A 24,865-nucleotide genomic window follows, 5' to 3' on the forward strand; every position below is an offset into this window, starting at 1 on the left:
GCTAATACACATTGCACCAGGTAGAACCTCCTAGACACTTTGCGCCAGGCAGAGCACGTTAGACACATTGCGCCAGGCAGAGCACGTTAGACACATTGCGCCAGGCAGAGCACATTAGACACTTTGCGCCAGGCAGAGCACGTTAGACACTTTGCGCCAGGCAGAGCACGTTAGACACTTTGCGCCAGGCAGAGCACGTTAGACACTTTGCGCCAGGCAGAGCACGTTAGACACTTTGTGCCAGGCAGAGCACTGAGACACTTTGCGCCAGGCAGAGAACTGAGACACTTTGCGCCAGGCAGAGCACTGAGACACTTTGCGCCAGGTAGAGCACTGAGACACTTTGCGCCAGGTTGAGCATAGAGACACATTGCGCCAGGTAGAGCACTGAGACACATTGAGCCAGGCAGAGCACTGAGACACATTGCCTAGCCACAGACGCCTAGCGGGCCGGGAACACTACATGATATGCTCCCCAGCAGTGCCAGCTACACATGACATGCCCCCCAGCAGTGCCAGCTATACGTGATATGCCCCCCAGCAGTGCCAGCAACACGTGACATACCCCCCAGCAGTGCCATATACACATGACATGCCCCCCAGCAGTGCCAGATACATTAATGGCCACACAGTGCCAGATATGTCCCCACCGTTCCAGATACATAAATGCCCCTACAGTGCCAGATACATAAATATCCCCACAGTGCAGATATGACCCCACAGGTCCAGATATGACCCCACAGTGCCCTGCCCGCCCCAATACATAAATGCCCCCAGTGCCCGATCCATAAATGCCCAATACCTGCGGTGCTGGGAGCCGGGAGGGGGAGTGCTGTTGAGGGCGTGGGCGGACTCTTCAAAACTCTTGTGTGCGCGCTGCCGGCGTCTGACGTCAGATGCCGGTGCCGCACAGCGCGCCGCATAGAGCGCACACAAGAGTTTAGGACGGGGCCGGGACGCTGCAGGCTGGCTCCAAGCACGAATATGGCGGCGCCAGTGTGCGGTGCCCATTAAGGGTGGCACCCCGCGTGGCCGCTCTATACGAACATGCCTGGAGCCGGCCCTGCATTAATACACTATAATACACCACATAGCTACACATTTATACACCCCCACCCTCCCACAATAATACATATTAATACACCACCTAGATAACATTTATATGCCCACCCCCTTCCCACACTGATAACATTTATACACCTCCATAACATTAATAAGCCACTACCCCACCCCCAGATTGCTTTTATATACCCTAACACCACTCACCAGCTCTGACTGTGCAGCTGCAGCACAGGGTAGGGCCAGGCAATGGGACTCGGTCAGGAAGGACCAATGGAAGGCAGCGGGGTCTCACTGTCTCAGAGGGGAAGGAGAGGCCTCCTCACAGCATGTCATTGCTGGCTGAGACCGGGGGAAGGACCAGGAAGCACACAGTTCCAGTGAGGCTGCCGCTGGCTGGCCTCATTTGTGGCAGCGGGCGACAGCTGCGTGATTAGTCCCAGTGAAGCCAACTTTGACAGGGCAGGGGAGGGATATTTCAGGCAGCGCAGCGCACACGTTCTTATTGTGGCTCTGGCGCTGCCTCTGGCCGCCTGTCATCAGCACCTGTCACAATTGTGGTGGCCACACAGCGCCCCCTATGGGCTGGCGCCCCGCGCGGCCGCTCCAGTGGAACATGCCTGGAGCCGGCCCTGCAAGCCTTGACCTTGGAAGTGAAGTGTTAAGGTTATCTTGCTGGAGTCACAGCTAAACACAATGCCAAATAGTAGCTAAAAATATCGGGAGCTTTATCATAAAGACTAGCAGCAGTGTGTGGCAGGTGTGCTCCCATTGCTCATTTCATTCACCCGTTGTTAATCTTAAATGATACAGTATAGGCTGCTCTAAAGTAGACTGCCATTTGTCTAACTTTAACAGTAGATAGAAGTTTGTCAGACATGGAAGAGTGAGAGAAAATAAAAGATATAGTAGGAGACTAAAGCGTGTATAAAAAATACATTACTGTAGTACTATTGTAAAATGACAATTGGGAGGGGAAATTCATCATTGTTACACAGTCCATCACTCACCACTAGGGGCTAGTGCTAAGCTAAAAAATAATGCACCCATTTGTTTATTAACACAGGTCCTGATATGGAGTTGCACACAAGTCGGTCGTACCGTCCTCATTTATCCGCTTGTTAAAGTAGTAGTCATCACTATCAGCGCTCATTTGCACCAACCCTATACCTGGTGTAAGAGATCCATGTGAAATCTGATGGAACATTGTGAACGCTCAGCTCTGCATAGCCCGGGATGCTGCCTAAACGGCTGCTACATATCCTCAGAGAGCGTATGTTATATGAGGACGCCCACTTACTGTCGAGGCACACTCATTCAGCCACAAGTGGGGGTGTAGCTGATATGCGTATGACGCTAACCTGCTCATAGTTGTGTTTTGTGTATGTTTGGCTCAGACGCATGTGCAGTGCGAATAGGCAGACTATCCATCCTCAAAACAGACTGGCACACAATTATCAGGTACATTTACTAAGCAGTGATAAGAATGGAGAAGTGAGCCAGTGGAGAAATTTCCCCATCAACCAATCAGCAGCTCTGTATCATTTTATAGTATGCAAATTATAGATACTTCTGTGCTGATTGGTTGCCATGGGCACTTCTCCACTGGCTTACTTCTTTGCTCTTATCACTGCTTAGTAAATGTACCCCTATGCTCCAGGCCCCAAATCTCTGTCATAGATCATAAAAGGAGAGCACTATGGGATATAAATAAAAGTAGGGTTTATACGTATGTGACCTTGTTCTGCTTCAACTTCTACTGAATCCTTTAGTGAATTCTTTCTATGTTTTATGTATAACTTTCATGTCCCGTTAGTGTTTTGCACTCACCTTAACAAATACTGAAGGACATAATAATAAAAAGGAAAACTTAGTTTGGCATATTGCAATGTTTACTTAGCTGGCCTAGTAGCAACCTACTGCTGGCTCATGTATCCATGGTTTGCCAGATGTTGATGAACTATAAGCACCAGCATGCCCTGACAGGAAAAGTCTGGTAGTGCAAACTGGATTTTACAGTTACAAAGCAGCTAGAAAGCCAATAACGGTACTAAAGGTAATGTAAATTATTGGTGCTCTACCCTATACACTACATTTTATTTTTTTAGTTTAGACCAGAGCAGGGGCGTAACCAGAACTTTGTGGGCCCCATAGCAACATTTTGAAGGGCCCCCGTCCAAATGCTTCCAGAGAGACACTTCTCTGCAGTAGTTGTTCATTTTTTGCCCTATAATAGTGCCCTAGTTCATGTTCTGAACCATAGTAGAGCCTTATTTAATGTTATGCCCCATAGTGGTGCCCTAGTTTCTTTTATGAGTCAAAGTAGTGCTTCAGTTCACCCTATGTCACATTTCAGAGCTGCCAGTACACATTATTCCGCACAGTACCCCCAATTCACATTATTATATATAGTGCTCCCCGTTCATATTGTGCCCCAGTTCATATTATATAACATTAAAATGTCCTACAGTTCATTTTATACCACACTACAATTAGCAGGTCGAGGGGCATGCCTAGATATATTGCAGGCCCCAAGGAAAACGTTTGAAAGAACCCCTACGTACCACCCAATGGTGAAAAATGTATATAACACATGTAACTTTGACAGGGAAGATGGGACCCTCTCAGCTCTGGGGCCCATAGCAGCTGCACTGCCTGCACCTATGTTAGCTACGCCCTTGGACCAGAGAGTTTCAAACTTTTACAACTCATGGCACACTGAACAAGATCTAAATATTGTCAAGGCACACTCAAATATAATGGTGATACATGGTGTAGTTGCGTGTCCTAGGATGTCATGTCGCAGCTTCTCCATAAGTCACGCCTGAGCCACATCTGAGAAGGCCAGAAGAGCCCAACACTGCCGGGCCCAAAATTAGAACTTGCTCTGCAACCGCTAAACGCTCCAGTATTGATCGTTCCAGGGCCTCAGTAGCGGTTTCTATGGCAGCACACCTGAAGACTGCTCAGGGCACACTAGTCTGCCACGGCACAGTGCTTGAAAAACACTGCTGTAGCATATGCAGAATCAGACCAATCGGAATATGTTTGTGATTTTAACAGATTTCATCGTTTTGTCCTTAATTGAGGTTATCACTGAAACACTGTAACAGTAATAAACAACATAACAACAGTGGAAATAGGGTTCATACAAAGCCTTACATAGCCAAAGGTAATAGGGAAACCCTACAGTAAAAACCTATACATATAATAAAAGTGTACGGGTTGTGTCTGTACATAGACAATTTTTTTTTATAATTATACTTCTAGGGGAGTTTAATGGACCAATGAGACAAAAAAAATAAGTGACATTTAGTCTGTTTGTCTGTACGTGCTGGCATCACACAAAAACTGTATGAATTTCTATCGCGTCTTCACTAATGTATAGCTTAGTGACATAGAAAAGGACTGAGATAATTATGGTCTGGATCTGACATCAGGGAGAGGAACAAAAAAGGAAAAACCAGACGCTTGACACTCGGCGCGTGCAGTGTGCAGGCTCCTAAGGTCCAAAAGGGAAGCGGTTATGTGACCGGTGGTCCCAACCGCTGGTCACAATATCGGCGCCGGCATCCCGAACCCTGACGAGCCCACCGGTTGGCATGCCGACCAACAGGGACTATTCTCCTGGTCACCCAATACCAACCTGTCCAAAATGACTATACAGTATGAGTGGAATTTTTTAACTCACTTAGTGCAGCTGGACTTCCAGCGTATAGCACTGCACTGACACTTGGGGGGATATTCAATTGTTTGAAAAGTCAGTTGGGTGTCTGTTTTTTTCCTATCTAATAGACAGGAAAAATAAGACACCCAATCGACTTTTCAAACATTTGAATTCCCCCCATTGTGTTCTGTTCATGCTTGACTCAGAATTTGACTCTGCCCAGGTTATACAACAGAACCCGACTTAAAGTGACTGCTCTGCAGAGGAACCTAATTGAGGCAGAGATTCTAACGAGATGTGGTGCAGGTGAGACTGTGTTTATACCGCGTATACCCCTTATTCACAGTCATTTTTCTTTTCAATCCAGTTCCTGTAAGCATCTGCTTAGCTATGACGATCAAAAGTCACAGGGGCAAACACTCTGGGCTGCAGACGTAGATCTAAGGACCAGCTACTGCAAGCATGGCAGAGGCGTCACTGTCACTGGTGACAGCCGGAGAGGAGGGGAGGGAGGAGGAAATGCTGTGCGCAATGGCAAAAAAGGGGTGTGGTCTTGTGGGGAGGGGCGTGGCCTCATAGCCCGAATCTCCAGTTTGTTGCTCTGGGTGGCCCGGGGGTTGCACCTGGGGACTAGTGTGTGTGCGGTGCTGGCTCCTGCACAGTGACAGGAGCTGGGTGCTGCATGTAATGTCACAGTGCAAGACTTGGCTCCTGATACTGAAGAGGACCTGTCACTTTGGTGTCACCCCTTGGCGGGTGACACTCAGGTGCGGGCCGCACCCCCGTTGTGACGCCACTAAACCATGGGAAGCTTTACATGGCTTATCCACGTGTTAGTAGCCCCAAGCATCTTTTGTGTTAGCCCTGAAGAAAAACTGCAAATATTGTTTACAAATACATTTTGTGATCAATGGGCCTAATTCAGTAAGGATTGCAAATTCTGCTAAGTAGCAGAATTTGCAATTCTTTTGATAGCATGCTGAGCCCCCCCCCCCCCCTGACCACGTTGAAATTGCGGTCGCATTGCAATTTAAGCGTGATCATAAAAAACGAGGTAGCTGCACCAGCAGGAAGCCCGCCACCATTTTTGTGATCTCAACAACTGCGTGTGACGTCATGCAGCTGCCCCAGTCATGCCCCCTGTTTCTCCGTCGCTGTCCCCATTTTGAAGCAACGTCCCCGCAACGCTTCATCCCCGCCTTGAAAACGGAAAGTTGCTGCCCGCCCACCCCACGATCGCAGAAAATGCAGGCGCATGTGCAGGATGGGCCATGTGCATGAGCCCGCATCCTCTTAGCAATTTTTGTGGTTAGATCGCTTATAGAAATCCAACCTGAATCAGGCCCTATGTGTACAATATATAAACATCACAATATTAGATGCCACTAAGCGAGCAAAACTGAGGGCAAACGCTAGTAATAAAAATAATCGGATCTGAATATAATAGTTTTAAATAATAAGTGAAATCACATTTCCCTTAGGTCAGTCATGCAAAAGACAGCAGGGGCCTCAAACCAGAAATAACCAGTCTTGGCCGGTCTGTTGGGGGGGTGTTAGGTCATGCTGTGATGTCATAATGGCAACTGCCTATACCAGGGCTGTGCTGTTGCTGTCTCTCACATATGCCTCCAGAGGCCTGGGACAGCATAGTACACTGGTAGAAGGTTAGTGACTGGACAAAGATTAGGGCAGCTTACTTCGAATTGTTGGCAGATTTTTAGCATGACTATTATAATATATAACTTATGACCTTGGGGATAGCATAGTATAGGATAAAACCAAAATCTTACACCTACTGGGACAGTGCCATTACTTAACCACAGGCGGCTGCAAATGGGTCATTGGAGATATTTGAAGAGCGCTGTCTAGATGGGCCTATAATGTTCCTAATTAAATCCTTTATGTGCATCTGCACCTATGACATCTCCTTGGAGCTGTTTGGTGAGCCTATAATGTTGCAAATTAAATCCTTTACTCTCTCTCTGCCTGCCTAAATCCCAGTATGCCAGTATTGCCGGCTGATCCATATTTATTAATGTGCAAAGATGTAAGAGAATTATATTGTGCACTAATCATTACTTTTGTTTTTATCCAATACTATATACAGATGCGTCTAGCCATGCCAAACTGCGGCATTTGCCACTCCCATCCATGCGAATGGGGCACACACACGTCTTAGACATCCAGATGTACGCAGTGCGGTCGTGCCTAACAAGGTGCAGTCGCGGTATGATGTAGCCATGACGAGAATGCCTACATTTGTACAGTTGTAATCCCTGTTAGCATCAGAAATGAATGCTATGGTGGTTATTAAGGGACAGCTACCTGTGAGGAGAGCAATCGAGGTGGCTGAATGTAATTCCTCCTCATGGGGTGGAAGCCAAAGTAAGTGTTAACGTTGGCCAGAGGCCGTAAAGAAAAGGAGGACTTCGTAGGGAGATAACTGTAGTTTTAATGAATAATCAGGCTGTACACAAATATTGGAGAAATAGAAGAAACTGGAAGAATTAGAGTCTATGGTTAAATGACTTGCAGAGTGAAGCTGAAGAACTCCAGCAAAGAAGAACTGAAGACTGTGTTTTATGATTAAAGACGAGGCTGAAGTACTTGACTTTGAAGAAATGAAGACGTGGTTTGTGATTGAAAGATGAGGCTGAAGAACTTGGACTTTGAAGAAATGAAGACTGTGGTTTGTGATTGAAAGACAAGGCTGAAGAACTTGGACTTTGAAGAAATGAAGACTGTGGTTTGTGATTGAAAGACGAGGCTGAAGAACTTGGAATCTGAAGAAATGAAGACGTCTGCGGGAACCGCCGTTAGCACCTAAAGCTCCTCTACGACCTATGACCCTGTGAGCGCTTCCACGAGTGGCAACGGACTTAGACAGCAGGACTGCAGCAGCGTTTAGGTAACCGATAGATGAGAGCAACCACGACCAGGGAACCAGAAGTAACCTGGGAGCACAGAGCTGGAGAACCTTTCACAAGGCGGTAACTTGAAGCACTGGCACTCTCCCTCTGAGCCAGCCCCCTTTTGTACGGGGAGAACACACAGGATTGGCTGGACACAGATTGGGAGCTTCATTGGTAATACTCTGGTCTCCAACATGGCTGCACCCAGCAGAGGAGACATACTTAGCTGTTAGCACACAGCTTTAGCCAGCTTCTGTCTCTGACACACTATACTGTGTCACCACTAGAGGACCTTACCGCAGCGATCCCTGCCGCAGTGCCTGGCTCTCCAGAGCTTCGACCCTCGGCAGCCGCACATCCGTCCAGGAGGACCTGCCGCGGCAGCCGTGCCAACCAGCGGGATGCTAACCCGTGGGAGCACCCGCCGGAGGTACGGCTCCGGAGCCAGACAGTACCCCCCCTTTTTAGGGTGGGCTCTGAACACCCTTGTGCTTTCATCGGATTCTTGGTATGAAAGGTCCGGACTAATCTTGGAGCGTGGACGTCCTCTTCAGAAACCCAGGGCCTTTCCTCCGGCCATATCCCTTCCAATCAATAAGATATTGGAGACGATAATATCTTTTACGACAGTCAAGGATCCTATGAACTTCAAATTCTTCTCCTTGAGCAGCTTGCACCTTCGGAGGTCTAGGGAGCGCAGCCCGAAAACGGTTAAGTATGAGAGGCTTCAGTAAGGAGATATGAAATGCATTTGGGATCTTCAAGTACGGAGGCAACGTCACTTTGTATGCTACTGGATTCAATACTTTTTCAATAGGATATGGTCCAATGAATCTGGGGGCAAATTTCTTAGAAGGGACCTTGAGTCTTAAGTTTCGAGTAGAAATCCAGATTTAATCACCCACTTTGAGACTAGGGACAGCCTTCCTTTCCAATCTGCAAAAAAATTGTACTTATTGGATTTTTTAAGCAGAGGCTCACAAACTTGTTTCCACATCTTAGTGAATTGCTGAAGGGCTAACTCTGTGGCAGGTACTTCGAGAGCTGGAAGAGATTGGAAAACAGGAACACGTGGATGAAGTCCATAATTCACATAAAAGGGTGTGGAATGGGTAGCGGAATGGTAGAGATTATTGTGAGCAAATTCTGCAAATGGAAGATAGTCCAGCCAATCGTCCTGAGAAGAAGACATGAAGAGTCATAGGAAAGTCTCTAAGTCTTGGTTCACTCTCTCAGTCTGGCCATCCGTTTGGGGATGGTATGCAGAGGAGAAACTTAATTCCATTCCAAGAGCTGAACTCAGTGCTCTTCAGAATTTAGCCACCAATTGAGGCCCTCGATCGAAAACTATCTCTTGTGGAAGTCCATGTAACCGGAAGATATCGGATATGAACAATTTTGATAGTTGTGGAGCGGTTGGAAGACCTGTGAGTGGGACAAAGTGCGCCATTTTGGAAAATCGGTCCACAATGACCCAAATGGTGTTTCGTCCTCTGGCGACAGGTAGGTCAGTTATAAAATGTGTGTCCAGGTTTTTTGTGGAACCGATAGCGGATGAAGAAGACCCGATGGTGATCCTCTTGGACTTTTATGTTGGGCGCATTTTGGGCAGGCAGCTATGAATTCCAAAACATCCGACTTCAGATGAGGCCACCAATAGGAGCGTTGGATGAACTTAAGAGTCTTGAGGCTACCTGCGTGTCCCATACACGGTGAGGTATGAGCCCACGTGAGTAGTCTTTTTCGGAGTTCTGGTGCAACAAAGGTTTTTCCTGGTGGAGGAAGTGAAGTAGTACGAGTTGCAGCAAAGGAGGCAGGATCTAGGATGAATTGTGTGTCCGGAAGATCTGTGGACTCATCTGAACTTAATGAACGAGAGAGTGCATCTGCTTTCCGATTAAGAGGCCCTGGACTATAACTGAGCTTGAAAGAAAAACGGGAGAAGAACAGTGCCCACTTGGCTTGCCGTGGGTTTAAACATCGGGCAGTCTGAAGATATAAAAGATTTTTGTGATCCGTAGTTACTGAGATTGGGTGCTGAGCTCCTTCCATCAAGTACCTCCACTCTTCAAAAGCAAATTTTATGGCAAGCAATTCTTGTTCTCCAATGGCGTAGTTTTGTTCTGCCAGAGAGAATCTTCGGGAAAAATAAGCACAAGGATGAGCTTTCTGATCCTCGAAGTACTGGGATAAGATGGCCCCCACTCCTACTGAAGAAGCATCCACCTCCACCTGAAAAGGACGACTGAGATCAGGTTGCTGAAGGATAGGAGTAGACATGAAGGCCTCTTTTAGAAACGAAAAGGCTTTTCGTGCCTCAGGTGGCCAAACTGCAGAATTGGACCCTTTTCTTGTTAGTGCTGTAATCGGGGCAATGATGGAGGAATAATCTTTAATAAACTTCCTATAGAAATTGTCGAAGCCTAAAAAACGCTGGATTCCCTTCAGAGTGGTAGGAAGGGTCCAATCTCTGATTGCTTGGACTTTGGCAGGATCCATCTGTAATTCCGTCCCGGAAATGATGTAACCTAAGAAAGGGATGGAGGGAACCTCAAACATGCATTTCTCCAGTTTATAAAAGAGTCGATTTTCCCTTAGACGTCTCAAGACTTCTCTGACCTGTTCCCGATGGACTTTCAGATCTTTGGAAAATCTTAGAATATTGTACAGATACACAACCAGGCACTTATAGAGGAGATCTTGGAATAATTTGTTGACATAATTCTGGAAGACTGCTGGAGCATTGCATAAGCCAAAGGGCATTACCAGATATTCGTAATGCCCATCACGAGTATTGAACGCAGTCTTCCACTCGTCTCCTGTGTGAATGCGTATAAGGTTATAAGCTCGACACAGGTCCAATTTGGTGAAAATGGTAGCCCCCTTTACTCGGTCAAATAGTTCGGGAATCAAGGGCAAGGGGTATCTGTTCTTAACTGTAACTTCGTTGAGGCCCCGGTAGTCGATGCAAGGCCGTAGGCCCCCGTCCTTATTCTTAACAAAAAAACCACTGCCCCGGCTGGAGAAGAGGAAGGGCGAAGGAACCCTTTGGTCAAATTATCCTGTATATACTCAGACATCACTTGGGTTTCCGGGAGAGATAAAGGGTACGTTCGGCCCAGGGCCGGTGCTAGAGTGTTTGGCGCCCCCCTGCAAATAATAAATTTGCGCCCTCCCATCCGTAAAAAAGGGATAGCGAACACTGCAAAAAGGGGTGTGGCCACACAAGGAAGCGGCGTGACCACAAAGGTACCCACAATTCAAATGACGCCACACAGTATTACAATCTTATGCACATTAACCCAAACGTAGTGCCCCTGATTCATATTATGCCACATAATAGTGCCACTTATTCACATTTAAAATCGATGACAGGGCCAGTTCTAGATCTTGAAGACCTCAGGGCAACAGTTTCCTCTGGCCATGTTCAGAACAGGGACAGTGCGCGCCGAAGGCGCGCGAAAAAGTATAGGACCACAGAATAGTACCAGTTCACATAACCCCGCACAGCAGTGTCCATTAGTCACATTACACCACACAGCGGTGTCCGTTAGTCACATTACAGCACACAGCAGTGTCCGTTAGTCACGTTACACCGCACAGTAGTAGCCGTTAGTCACGTTACCCCACACAGCAGTGTCCGTTAGTCACGTTACACCGCACAGCAGTGTCCGTTAGTCGCGTTACACTGCACAGTAGTGTCCGTTAGTCACGTTACACCGAACAGCAGTGTCCGTTAGTCACATTACACCGCACAGTAGTGTCCGTTAGTCACATTACACCGGACAGCAGTGTCCGTTAGTCACGTTACACCACACAGCAGTGTCCGTTAGTCACGTTACACCGCACAGCAGTGTCCGTTAGTCACGTTACACCGAACAGCAGTTTCCGTTAGTCACGTTACACCGAACAGCAGTATCCGTTAGTCACGTTACATCGCACAGCAGTGTCCGTTAGTCACGTTACACCGAACAGCAGTGTCCGTTAGTCACATTACACCGCACAGTAGTGTCTGTTAGTCACGTTACACCGAACAGCAGTGTCCGTTAGTCACATTACACTGCACAGTAGTGTCCGTTAGTCACTTTACACCGCACAGTAGTACCCTTATACATCTTAGGCCATACAGGAGAGCCGCTATTACACGTTACGCCAGAGTAGAGCTCATTATACACATTATGCAAGGTACAGCCCATTATACACATTATGAAGTAATTGAGACCCCACTGCAATGGCGGCCCTCAGCGCATTTAGCCAGTGGCAGCAAACTGTGCATGCGCAGTGGGCGTGAGGCCACACACATTGTGGTCACTTCCCCAATGGATGCGACTACAAAGTGATTGATAGGCGACAGCGTAGTGGAGTTAAGTTGTTGCTGGGGTGATGCTGGAAAAATGGGGGCAGGCCGGGACATCACACGCAGCCGCTCCCCCCAAAAAATGGCTGCTGACCAGGCTGCACTGCCAGGGGCAACCTTAGATCAGATGCGTCCTCAATCAAATTTCGGATGCATCGGGAGGCGGCGCCACACATGCTGGGCGGCCCTCAGCATGTGCAGAGATGAACGCAGATCCGGCTACCTATGCATCCATCTGCGTTCATCTCTGAATAACCCCCTATGCCAGGTACAGCTCTCGTTCCCTCCACAGTGCGGCCCCGTTACCTGCAGGAGGTCCCGGCTCAGGCGCTGCTCCTCCTCTTCCTTCTCTGTCTCCTCTTCCTTCTCTGTTCCTTTACAGGTGGGGGAGTGATCACACTAATCACCCTCCCACACCGAAATGACCCTGGCTGAGGGGCTGAGGGCTGGGGGCACAGGGATCATCAGGCACTATAAAGATTTTTTTTTACTTTTCCCATAAGGGGGCGTGGCCACGCCTCCCGCGATTAGGCCACGCCCCAATACAATTCGGAGGTCGGCGGCGGCAGCGGAGCTGTGAGAGGGGGTGAGTCTGCACAGTGCACGCTGCCTGCTGCAGTCTCACTGGGGAGGAGGGGTAGGGGGCCGCGCTACCCGCGCCGCTACCTGTCATCTAGTCTGTTGGGACTGCCGGCAGCAGCAGGGTAGCAGAGCAGGGAGAGCACCTCTTCACCTCAGTGCCTCCCTGCATTGCAAACCCTTGCTGAGCGGGTAGTGCCGGCTCTGGTTCGGCCTCTGGGATGTATTTTACCAGGCAGTAAATCGATAGGGCAGTCCCAACTTTGGTGGGGAAGCAAGGTATCCACCCCTTGCTTACTGAAGACATCCAGAAAGGGCTGATTGGCCTCTGGGAGATCAGTGGAGTGTAGGGTAAAGAGCGGCTTGACGGTGGATAAAAAGCTTTGAGAACACGACTCCCCCCAAGCGAGTACATCCATAGTTTGACAATCCAAGCTGGGGTTGTGCTCCTGTAACCACGGGAATCCTAGGATTATTTTTTGTGAGGCTTTAGGAATTACCAGGAAAGAGATAACTTCAGAATGGAGAATACCAACTTTCATCTTCAGAGGAACTGTACAGTGGGTAATGATCCTTTCGGGGATATAACTTCCGTCAACCGCGGTGAAAGAGTTAGCTCGCTCCAAACGAATGGTTGGTATTTCAGACTGTCGGACTAAGGCAGAAGTATCTAAACTTTCTGCAGCTCCATAATCCAAAAGTGGGAGATAGAGGGAAGTTCCAGACATACAGCAAACAGTGATTCCTTCATGGTAAATTGGTTGGGGAATGCTCCTAGATTAACCTCTCCTGCGTAAACTAGGAGCGGGAGTTTCCCGGTCATTGAATACAAGACTTAATGAAGTGGTCGGCCGCCCCACAATACATGCAGAGGTTGCCCTGTCTGCGTCTTTGATGTTCCTCATTGGTGAGAGGAAAGCGGTTGACCTGCATGGGTTCTTCAGTAGACGGTGAGGATGGTATAGGAGTGGGACAGGCCTGAGATTTGGGTCGCTCGAACCTTGTTCTCTCAAGACAGCGCTGCTTGTATCTTAGATCAATCTTGTTACATAAACAAATAAGCTGATCGAGCTTACCTGGCACATCCTGAGTGACCAGGTCATCTTTAATTTTGTCGAAGAGACCGTTCCAAAAGGCGGCAATGAGAGCCTCTTCATTCCAGCCCACTTCGGAAGACAGAGTACGGAATTGGATCACGTACTGGGTGATGGAACGGGTTCCCTGACGCAGACGCAGAATCTCCAAAGAGGCAGAGGTGGTCCGGCCTGGCTCGTCAAGATTTTACTAAAAGTTGCCACGAATTCCGGGTAATTCGAGAGTATGGGATCAGTTATCTCCCATAAGGGTGAAGCCCAATCCAGAGCTGGTCCGGTCGGAAGTGAAATGATGTATGCGATTCTGGTCCGATCAGACAGAAAGTTAGCTGACTGAAGCTCAAACTGGAACTCGCATTGATTGAGAAACCCTCGGCATTGCTTTGGACTACCGTCAAATTTACTGGGTGGCGGTAGTTGTAAACGAGGAACTGGAATCAACACTAGAGGTTTAGGTGCTGGCGGATTGGAAGCTGGAACCGGAGTCCGAGATGTGGACATGGCTGCGTGAAGAGAATCCAAACGAGTGGACATATTCTGCATGAACTGTACAATCTGTGCCTGCGTGATCCCCTGTTTATTTAGACAAGACAGAATATCCACAGAGGCATCGCCCCCGGTAGCCTGCTCACTTGCTGGATCCATTGGGCCAGTGCTTACTGTAATGCTCGGCGTAAGTTGGGGTTCCGACAACCGAGTTTTGGTTGAAGGGACAGCTACCTGTGAGGAGAGTAAACGAGGTGGCTGAATGTAATTCCTCCTCATGGGGTGGAAGCCAAACTAAGTGTTAATGTTGGCCTGAGGGCGTAAAGGAAAGGAGGACTTCGTAGGAAGATAACTGTAGTTTTAATGAATAATCAGGCGGTACACGAATATTGGAGAAATAGAAGAAACTGGAAGAATTAGAGTCTATGGTTAAATGACTTGAAGAGTGAAGCTGAAGAACTCCGGCAAAGAGGAGCTGAAGAAGAATTGAAGACTGTGGTTTGTGATTGAAAGACGAGGCTGAAGAACTTGAACTTTAAAGAAATGAAGACGTCTGCGGGAACTGCCGTTAGCACCTGAAGCTCCTCTATGACCTGGGACCCCGTGAGCGCTTCCACGAGTGGCAACGGACTTAGACAGCAGGACTGCAGCAGTGTTTAGGTAACCGATAGATGAGAGCAACCAGGACCAGGGAACCAGAAGTAACCTGGGAGCACAGAGCTGGAGAACCTTTCACAAGGAGGTAACTTGAAGCACTGGCACTCTCCCTCTGAGCCAGCCCACTTTTGTAAGGGGAGAACACGCAGGATTGGCTGGACACAGATTGGGAACTTCATTGGTAATACTCTGGTCTCCAACATGGCTGCCCCCAGCACAGGAGACATACTTAGCTGTTAGCACACAGCTTTAGCCAGCTTCTGTCTCTGACACACTATACTGTGTCACCACTAGAGGACCTTATCACAGCAATCCTTGCCGCAGCGCTCGGCTCTCCAGAGCCTCGGCCCTCGGCAGCCGCACATCCGTCCAGGAGGACCCGCCACCAGCAGCTCCCTGCCGCCGCAGCCGGCGGGACGGTAACCCATGGGAGCACCCGCCGGAGGTAAGGCTTCGGAGCCTGACAACAAGTTTGTAAGATTACTGGACCAATCTTAGTCCTAAATTCCTTATTTTAAAATGCAGAGTAAATAATAATATTAATAAACACAAACTAATAATAATAATCATCATCATCATAAGAAGAAGAAGAAGAAGAAGAAGAAGAACGTGCTAAATTTTACGTAAAATAAAAATAGACATTTATTTTTTAAATATATTTCACTTGAAGTTGTGTTTATTAATAAACTCTATAAAAAGGTGAAGAAATTACACATATTTGGGAAGATAAATATATTAGAAGAGTTCAGAACCATGCATTTATTATACACAAGAGAGTACCAGGCGAAGCAGCCATGTTGGGTGCACTACATAGGTTACACTGTGCGATAAGCAAAACAAGGCAGTAAGGCATAGAAGGGTAAAATGAAAAGCAACTAACAGGGCACCTAGTTCTGCAGCTGACACAGTAAGAAAATGGTCTTACTCTATAATTGCTTTTAGATCATTTTCTCCTTTATAACAATTTTAAAGTGAGCTGAGGGGAAAATAACAAGAGGGTCCAGTTACATTTTGAAATAATTGACAAAAAAAATAAAAAATTCTGACCAAAAAATAAACAATAAAAATATATAATAATTTTCCAACACTGCAAAGATGGTAAGCTTATATTGTGAATTGCATAAATTATTTATATGAATCCCATATAATCAGGCAAGAGGGGTGTCATTCGGCTCCCTAGCTGATGAGTGTATGCAACAGGTAGCAGTGCAGGATGACTGGAAGTGTTGTGGATCTCTGATAATTTCAGGTCTCTGAGGAGTTACGTGAAAAACTACTGTCTCCAACTGTGATGCTCTGACATTGAGAAGATGGCACCGCACTTATGTCCAGAATGCCGGCAGGGATCGAGGACTATCCCCACTCATGGGTGTCCATGACACCCATAAAGTGGGAATAGAACCTGTGGCGAGCACAGCCAGCCACAGAGCCCGCAGCGTCCATAGAGTGGGAACAGAGCCCGCAGTGTGGAGAACGCTGCAAGCCTAGTATGGGGCTTCGTTTCGCTCGCCCCCCTGCCGGCATTCTAGTGGCTGGGATCCCGACGTCAGTATGCTGACCACCAGGATCCCAGCTGCCGGTCACCCATAAGAAAAATTACCAAATGTCACTCTGCGCTAATACCAAACATAAGGCATCAAACTGGGTGAAGTTACATGAAGCTCATATGTTATATTTAGTATTTTTATTTTTTATATATATATATATATATATATATATATATATTCCTTAAAAGAAGAAAATATTAACATGAAACATAAACATAAATAATCATATATGCATCAATGGTTTATATATGCATTCAATTCATAAAACAGATTATCTAAATATTAAAAATTCCATAGACTGCTATACAATAACACTGAAGGTGGATCAATTCAACTGCTCTCTGTGCACATTGAGAGTAAAAATTGAAAAAGCCAATAAAAATAGCCACATATAGTTCAAACTAGAGATGAGCGCCGGAAATTTTTCGGGTTTTGTGTTTTGGTTTTGGGTTCGGTTCCGCGGCCGTTTTGGGTTCGACCGCGTTTTGGCAAAACCTCACCGAATTTTTTTTGTCGGATTCGGGTGTGTTTTGGATTCGGGTGTTTTTTTCAAAAAACACTAAAAAACAGCTTAAATCATAGAATTTGGGGGTCATTTTGATCCCAAAGTATTATTAACCTCAAAAACCATAATTTCCACTCATTTTCAGTCTATTCTGAACACCTCACACCTCACAATATTATTTTTAGTCCTAAAATTTGCACCGAGGTCGCTGGATGACTAAGCTAAGCGACCCTAGTGGCCGACACAAACACCTGGCCTATCTAGGAGTGTCACTGCAGTGTCACGCAGGATGTCCCTTCCAAAAAACCCTCCCCAAACAGCACATGACGCAAAGAAAAAAAGAGGCGCAATGAGGTAGCTGTGTGAGTAAGATTAGCGACCCTAGTGGCCGACACAAACACCGGGCCCATCTAGGAGAGGCACTGCAGTGTCACGCAGGATGTCCCTTCCAAAAAACCCTCCCCAAACAGCACATGACGCAAAGAAAAAAAGAGGCTTTTTACTGATATTTGGTGTTTTGGATTTGACATGCTCTGTACTATGACATTGGGCATCGGCCTTGGCAGACGACGTTGCTGGCATTTCATCGTCTCGACCATGACTAGTGGCAGCAGCTTCAGCACGAGGTGGAAGTGGATCTTGATCTTTCCCTAATTTTGGAACCTCAACTTTTTTGTTCTCCATATTTTATAGGCAGAACTAAAAGGCACCTCAGGTAAACAATGGAGATGGATGGATTGGATACTAGTATACAATTATGGACGGACTGCCACGGTTAGGTGGTATAAAAAAACCACGGTTAGGTGGTATATATTATAATAATAATACAATTATGGATGGACGGACTGCCTGCCGACTGCCGACACAGAGGTAGCCACAGCCGTGAACTACCGCACTGTACACTGGTTGATAAAGAGATAGTAGTATACTCGTAACAACTAGTATGACACTATGACGACGGTATAAAGAAAGAAAAAAAAATACCACGGTTAGGTGGTATATATTATAATAATAATACAATTATGGATGGACGGACTGCCTGCCGACTGCCGACACAGAGGTAGCCACAGCCGTGAACTACCGCACTGTACACTGGTTGATAAAGAGATAGTAGTATACTCGTAACAACTAGTATGACACTATGACGACGGTATAAAGAAAGAAAAAAAAATACCACAGTTAGGTGGTATATATTATAATAATAATACAATTATGGATGGACGGACTGCCTGCCGACTGCCGACACAGAGGTAGCCACAGCCGTGAACTACCGCACTGTACACTGGTTGATAAAGAGATAGTAGTATACTCGTAACAACTAGTATGACACTATGACGACGGTATAAAGAATGAAAAAAAAACCACGGTTAGGTGGTATATATTATAATAATAATACAATTATGGATGGACGGACTGCCTGCCGACTGCCGACACAGAGGTAGCCACAGCCGTGAACTACCGCACTGTACACTGGTTGATAAAGAGATAGTAGTATACTCGTAACAACTAGTATGACACTATGACGACGGTATAAAGAAAGAAAAAAAAATACCACAGTTAGGTGGTATATATTATAATAATAATACAATTATGGATGGACGGACTGCCTGCCGACTGCCGACACAGAGGTAGCCACAGCCGTGAACTACCGCACTGTACACTGGTTGATAAAGAGATAGTAGTATACTCGTAACAACTAGTATGACACTATGACGACGGTATAAAGAATGAAAAAAAAACCACGGTTAGGTGGTATATATTATAATAATAATACAATTATGGATGGACGGACTGCCTGCCGACTGCCGACACAGAGGTAGCCACAGCCGTGAACTACCGCACTGTACACTGGTTGATAAAGAGATAGTAGTATACTCGTAACAACTAGTATGACACTATGACGACGGTATAAAGAATGAAAAAAAAACCACGGTTAGGTGGTATATATTATAATAATAATACAATTATGGATGGACGGACTGCCTGCCGACTGCCGACACAGAGGTAGCCACAGCCGTGAACTACCGCACTGTACACTGGTTGATAAAGAGATAGTAGTATACTCGTAACAACTAGTATGACACTATGACGGTATAAAGAATGAAAAAAAAACCACGGTTAGGTGGTATATATTATAATAATAATACAATTATGGATGGACGGACTGCCTGCCGACTGCCGACACAGAGGTAGCCACAGCCGTGAACTACCGCACTGTACACTGGTTGATAAAGAGATAGTAGTATACTCGTAACAACTAGTATGACACTATGACGACGGTATAAAGAAAGAAAAAAAAATACCACAGTTAGGTGGTATATATTATAATAATAATACAATTATGGATGGACGGACTGCCTGCCGACTGCCGACACAGAGGTAGCCACAGCCGTGAACTACCGCACTGTACACTGGTTGATAAAGAGATAGTAGTATACTCGTAACAACTAGTATGACACTATGACGACGGTATAAAGAATGAAAAAAAAACCACGGTTAGGTGGTATATATTATAATAATAATACAATTATGGATGGACGGACTGCCTGCCGACTGCCGACACAGAGGTAGCCACAGCCGTGAACTACCGCACTGTACACTGGTTGATAAAGAGATAGTAGTATACTCGTAACAACTAGTATGACACTATGACGACGGTATAAAGAATGAAAAAAAAACCACGGTTAGGTGGTATATATTATAATAATAATACAATTATGGATGGACGGACTGCCTGCCGACACAGAGGTAGCCACAGCCGTGAACTACCGCACTGTACACTGGTTGATAAAGAGATAGTAGTATACTCGTAACAACTAGTATGACACTATGACGGTATAAAGAATGAAAAAAAAACCACGGTTAGGTGGTATATATTATAATAATAATACAATTATGGATGGACGGACTGCCTGCCGACTACCGACACAGAGGTAGCCACAGCCGTGAACTACCGCACTGTACACTGGTTGATAAAGAGATAGTAGTATACTCGTAACAACTAGTATGACACTATGACGACGGTATAAAGAAAGAAAAAAAAATACCACGGTTAGGTGGTATATATTGTAATACAATTATGGATGGACGGACTGCCTGCCGAGTTCCGACTGCCGACACAGAGGTAGCCACAGCCGTGAACTACCGCACTGTACTGTGTCTGCTGCTAATATAGACTGGTTGATAAAGAGATAGTATACAATACATACAACAATATACTACTATACTGGTGGTCAGGCACTGGTCACCACTAGTCACACTGGCAGTGGCACTCCTGCAGCAAAAGTGTGCACTGTTTAATTTTAAATTAATATAATATTATGTACTCCTGGGGGCTCCTGCTATAACAACCTGCAGTGCTCCCCAGTCTCCCCCACAATTATTATAAGCTTTGCCTTTTATACATTGATGTGCAGCACACTGGGCTGAGCTGAGTGCACACAGACTGAGTCACACTGTGTGACTGGCTGCTGCTGTGTATCGTTTTTTTTCAGGCAGAGAACGGATATAGCAGAGAACGGATATATTATATTAAAATAAATAAAAGTTAACTAACAACAACTGCACTGGTCACTGTGGTAAACTCTGTCTGACTCTGCACAATCTCTCTCTCTCTTCTAATCTAATTTCTAATGGAGAGGACGCCAGCCACGTCCTCTCCCTATCAATCTCAATGCACGTGTGAAAATGGCGGCGACGCGCGGCTCCTTATATAGAATCCGAGTCTCGCGAGAATCCGACAGCGTCATGATGACGTTCGGGCGCGCTCGGGTTAACCGAGCAAGGCGGGAGGATCCGAGTCTGCTCGGACCCGTGAAAAAAACATGAAGTTCGTGCGGGTTCGGTTTCAGAGAAACCGAACCCGCTCATCTCTAGTTCAAACATGAGCATATGATGTGTGCAATTTAGATGCTTGTTTGCATGATGCCGTTCCTTGAATCCGGACCCTCAGTTTATATACCAGGGCATCCTAAATAGGATCTCACTGCAGGTAAGTATAATACAAAGTCTCAATTCCGGCCGTATACAGCAGTACAATGTTTTTGTGCTTGTGCGCTATAGAATCATAAGATCCTGTATAGAGCTCACCGTGAATTGGATATATGTAACAGGGTCCACCGGCTGGAGATCTTAATCAAAATAGGAAGGAGCCAGCTAGGAGGCAATCGGATGTCTCCGTTCTCCAAGATGCAGGTGCCGCTACAACATCCAGGGCGGATCAGTGTGCTATTTGCAGAATCCAATAATAAGCCGGTAGCACAGCCAGGTGTCCACAGCGGGTGTCCCGTGTATCCTCTCCGTATATGTATCCAGTGCCAAAAGACATGTAGTAGAAAGATGTCGGTCACCCATACCCGACGCATCTGAATGACTACTAGTACCTGATGTAGAATTTTCAAATATGTGTAGTTTACTGTATACAAGGATTTAAAATCTTATAGGAACTGTGATCTAAGGAGTATTTCATGTAGTTAAAAAAAATGTTTATTTTATGGCAGTAGTTTCCAAACTGGGGGCCGTGACACCCTGGGGTGCCTTGGAAAAGGGGGGTCGGGGTAAGGTGGGCCTTGTAGTGGTGCCGTAATTTGGTGGTCCAGGACCAATTCAAATTATTTATACTTAATTTAATTGGCATAACCAGTCCCTCACCACATAACTGAACCTAAGGATGACATATTATAAACACAATTTACTTCATTCTATATTATTTTCTGAATTTCTCAATAAGAAACTTTGGGCTAGGCCCTAGAGTATCAGAATTTGTTTCACGGCACCTCTAGGCCAAAGTTTCTTATTGAGACATTTTGACTAGGGCAGTGTTTTCCAAACTTTTTTGAATCACGGCGCCCTAGAATATCAGAATTTTTTTCACGGCACCCCTAGGCCAAAAATTTCTTATTGAGAAATTTAGAAAGAAATATTACATTAAGTAGATCACGTTTATATGTCATCCTTAGGATCAGTTGTGTGGTAAGGGACAAGATATGCTTCTGTTTGGCCACATATTTTATGACTGGCAGCCACCAGCACTGGTTTTGCCTATTATATTGACCATGAATAATTTGAATTGGTCCTGGACCACCAACCCAGTGCACCCCTGCAAGTGTCCCGAGGCACCCTAGGGAGCCACGGCACACAGTTTGGGAACCTCTGGACTAGGGAGTAATAATTCAAAAAAGTTTAGAAACCACTCATTCAGCATGCGAAATAAAGGATTGCAGATTCTGCTTTTTAGCAGAGTCTGCAACCCAACCTGAATAACCCCCCAAGTCCCGCCCAGCATTGTGATCGCAATCTATTTGCAATCGCATAGCTGAACAGGGAATAGCAGATGCCCACTGCATATGCAGCCGCACCACCACCATTTTCTTTATAGGAACGGCTCTGTGTGACATCACGCAGCCGCCCCAAAAACGGCCTGGCCACCGTTGAGGAGGACAAATGTTCAACGCTGCCCCCTGAGTGACTTTTAGCACCGAGAAAGCTATTCTTCCAGAGAGGGGGTGTTTAGGGGGTGCTGCCATTCCTCCTGCTATTTTGCCATGTACCCTTCACCCATTTTTGGCTGCCCTGGTTACAACAATCTGTTACAGAAGCTCACAGCAATGGCAGGTTCTTTTGTCGCAAAAGTAAATCTACATGCCAGTGAATTGTTGCACCAAAACATGCTCAATAATTTATTTTTTATTTTTTTTTAATTAAAGCAGGCAAACAGTAACAGAAGAAGCAGATGTTCCAGGCTAAAAAAAAATCAGCTTGTTGAAGTGCAGAAAAATGTCTGTATTAAATTAATACATTGGCCCTCATTCCGAGTTGTTCGCTCGGTATTTTTCATCGCATCGCAGTGAAAATCCGCTTAGTACGCATGCGCAATGTTCGCACTGCGACTGCGCCAAGTAACTTTACTATGAAGAAAGTAATTTTACTCACGGCTTTTTCTTCGCTCCGGCGATCGTAATGTGATTGACAGGAAATGGGTGTTACTGGGCGGAAACACGGCGTTTCAGGGGCGTGTGGCTGAAAACGCTACCGTTTCCGGAAAAAACGCAGGAGTGGCCGGGGAAACGGTGGGAGTGCCTGGGCGAACGCTGGGTGTGTTTGTGACGTCAACCAGGAACGACAAGCACTGAACTGATCGCACAGGCAGAGTAAGTCTGGAGCTACTCTGAAACTGCTAAGTAGTTAGTAATCGCATTATTGCGAATACATCGGTCGCAATTTTAAGAAGCTAAGATTCACTCCCAGTAGGCGGCGGCTTAGCGTGTGTAACTCTGCTAAATTTGCCTTGCGACCGATCAACTCGGAATGAGGGCCATTATACCTGGCAGTTGGCAGTGCTTAAAGTGGTCTTGGAGCGGTGGTGGAACTCATCCCCCCGCCCCACATTAAGCAGAGACAGGACCAGTGCAAGGGATTAGGCACCCCACTAGTGGCAAAACAAAAAGGGGTGTGGTCTCACAAGGATGGGTGTGGTCACACAATAGTACCCCCAATTCAGATTATGCCTCACAGTAGAACAATCTTAGGAGGCAGGTCCCTCCTCCCCGGCCAGTGCCACCATTTCAGAGATATTTGGGAAGATGACGCTGGCCACCAGAGAGCAAAGACTCTGGCACAGTGCCAGAGTCTTTCTTCTATGTGCGGCGCCATCTTCCCGAAGAGATCACCGGGAAGATGGCGCCACTGCCACTGGCTACAGCGCAGGCATACTGGGAAGGGGTAGCAAACTGGGGCCCCTGACGGACCCCTCCAGCAGCCCCTCCACCAATCCACGTCTTCGGCGGTTTTGGGATGTTTTTATAGCAACATGGTGACTTCAACTCACGGCACACTGAACAAGATTTAAATATTGCCACGGCACACTCAAATATAATGGTGATGCATGGTGCAGTTGTGTGTCCTAGGATGTCATGTCGCAGCTTCTTCATAGGTAACGCCTGAGCCACATCTGAGAAAGCCAGAAGAGCCCAACACTGCCCGGGCCCAAAATTAGAACTGGCTCTGCAACCACTAAACCCACCAGTATTGATCATTCCAGGGCCTCAGTAGCGGCAAAACACTGACGGGCCTGGATCTGCTTCTGTGGCGGCACACTTGGAGACTGCTCAGGGCGCACTAGTGTGCCATGGCACAGTGGTTTAAAAACACTGGCTTAGACCCTAAAAAGAGGTGGTTTCTGATTGAATGCAAAAGCAGATTCTGTAACTAGAATTACTTGACCCAGTAGATGTGATCTGAATCATTACAATGTTGGCAGTAGGGATGGACATTTACCATCGATAATTGGCAAATTTTTATGGGTTTGCCTCCAATGGTCGCTGTTTTTCAATCACTGGTGGAGTTCCAATGAACCTCCAACATTGAAGGCTGAGTTCTGGTGATTGTGTAGCAGAATGGTTACCATCCCGATTGCCTAGCCCAGCCCTCCCGTCGGACGTCCCTTTTCCATCTCTAGTTTCCTGCCATCTGTGGAAAGTACCAATGACACCCTTGATGGTGAACCATTCTATGTCCATGACTTGAGAAACCGAGTACACATCTTAGAGTAAGAAATGCCTAAAATGAATGTTGACATCTAGATATGGGTGAATGCAGACATTTAATATACAAACACAGTGGGGCTGATGCAGAGTTGTAGGCAAAATGGGCAAAGATATGCTACTTAACAGATGCCTATGAGTGCTTCTGCTGTGCGCATCTATTCACCCACAGCCATGGCATTTCACCACCCTACAGGTCACTGCGGCTCTTGGGTGGGACATTATCAGAAATGCAGGACTGCCCTGCCGAAAGTATATATCACCCTCTGTCTCTCCCTGTCTCACTCATCCCCTTCCAGTCACCATCTCCCAGTCAGCCGCTGTCTCCCCTTTCTCTCCCTCTGCCTTTCCCTGTCACCCTCTGCCTCTCCCTGTAATTATCTCCTTGTCACCCTCTGGCCATTACCCACTGCTTCTGCTCATTCCCATTGACGCTCCCTGTCACCTTCTGCTTGTCTCCC

The sequence above is a fragment of the Pseudophryne corroboree genome, chromosome 5 (genome assembly GCF_028390025.1).
Source record: "Pseudophryne corroboree isolate aPseCor3 chromosome 5, aPseCor3.hap2, whole genome shotgun sequence".
NCBI classification, from domain to species: domain Eukaryota; kingdom Metazoa; phylum Chordata; class Amphibia; order Anura; family Myobatrachidae; genus Pseudophryne; species Pseudophryne corroboree.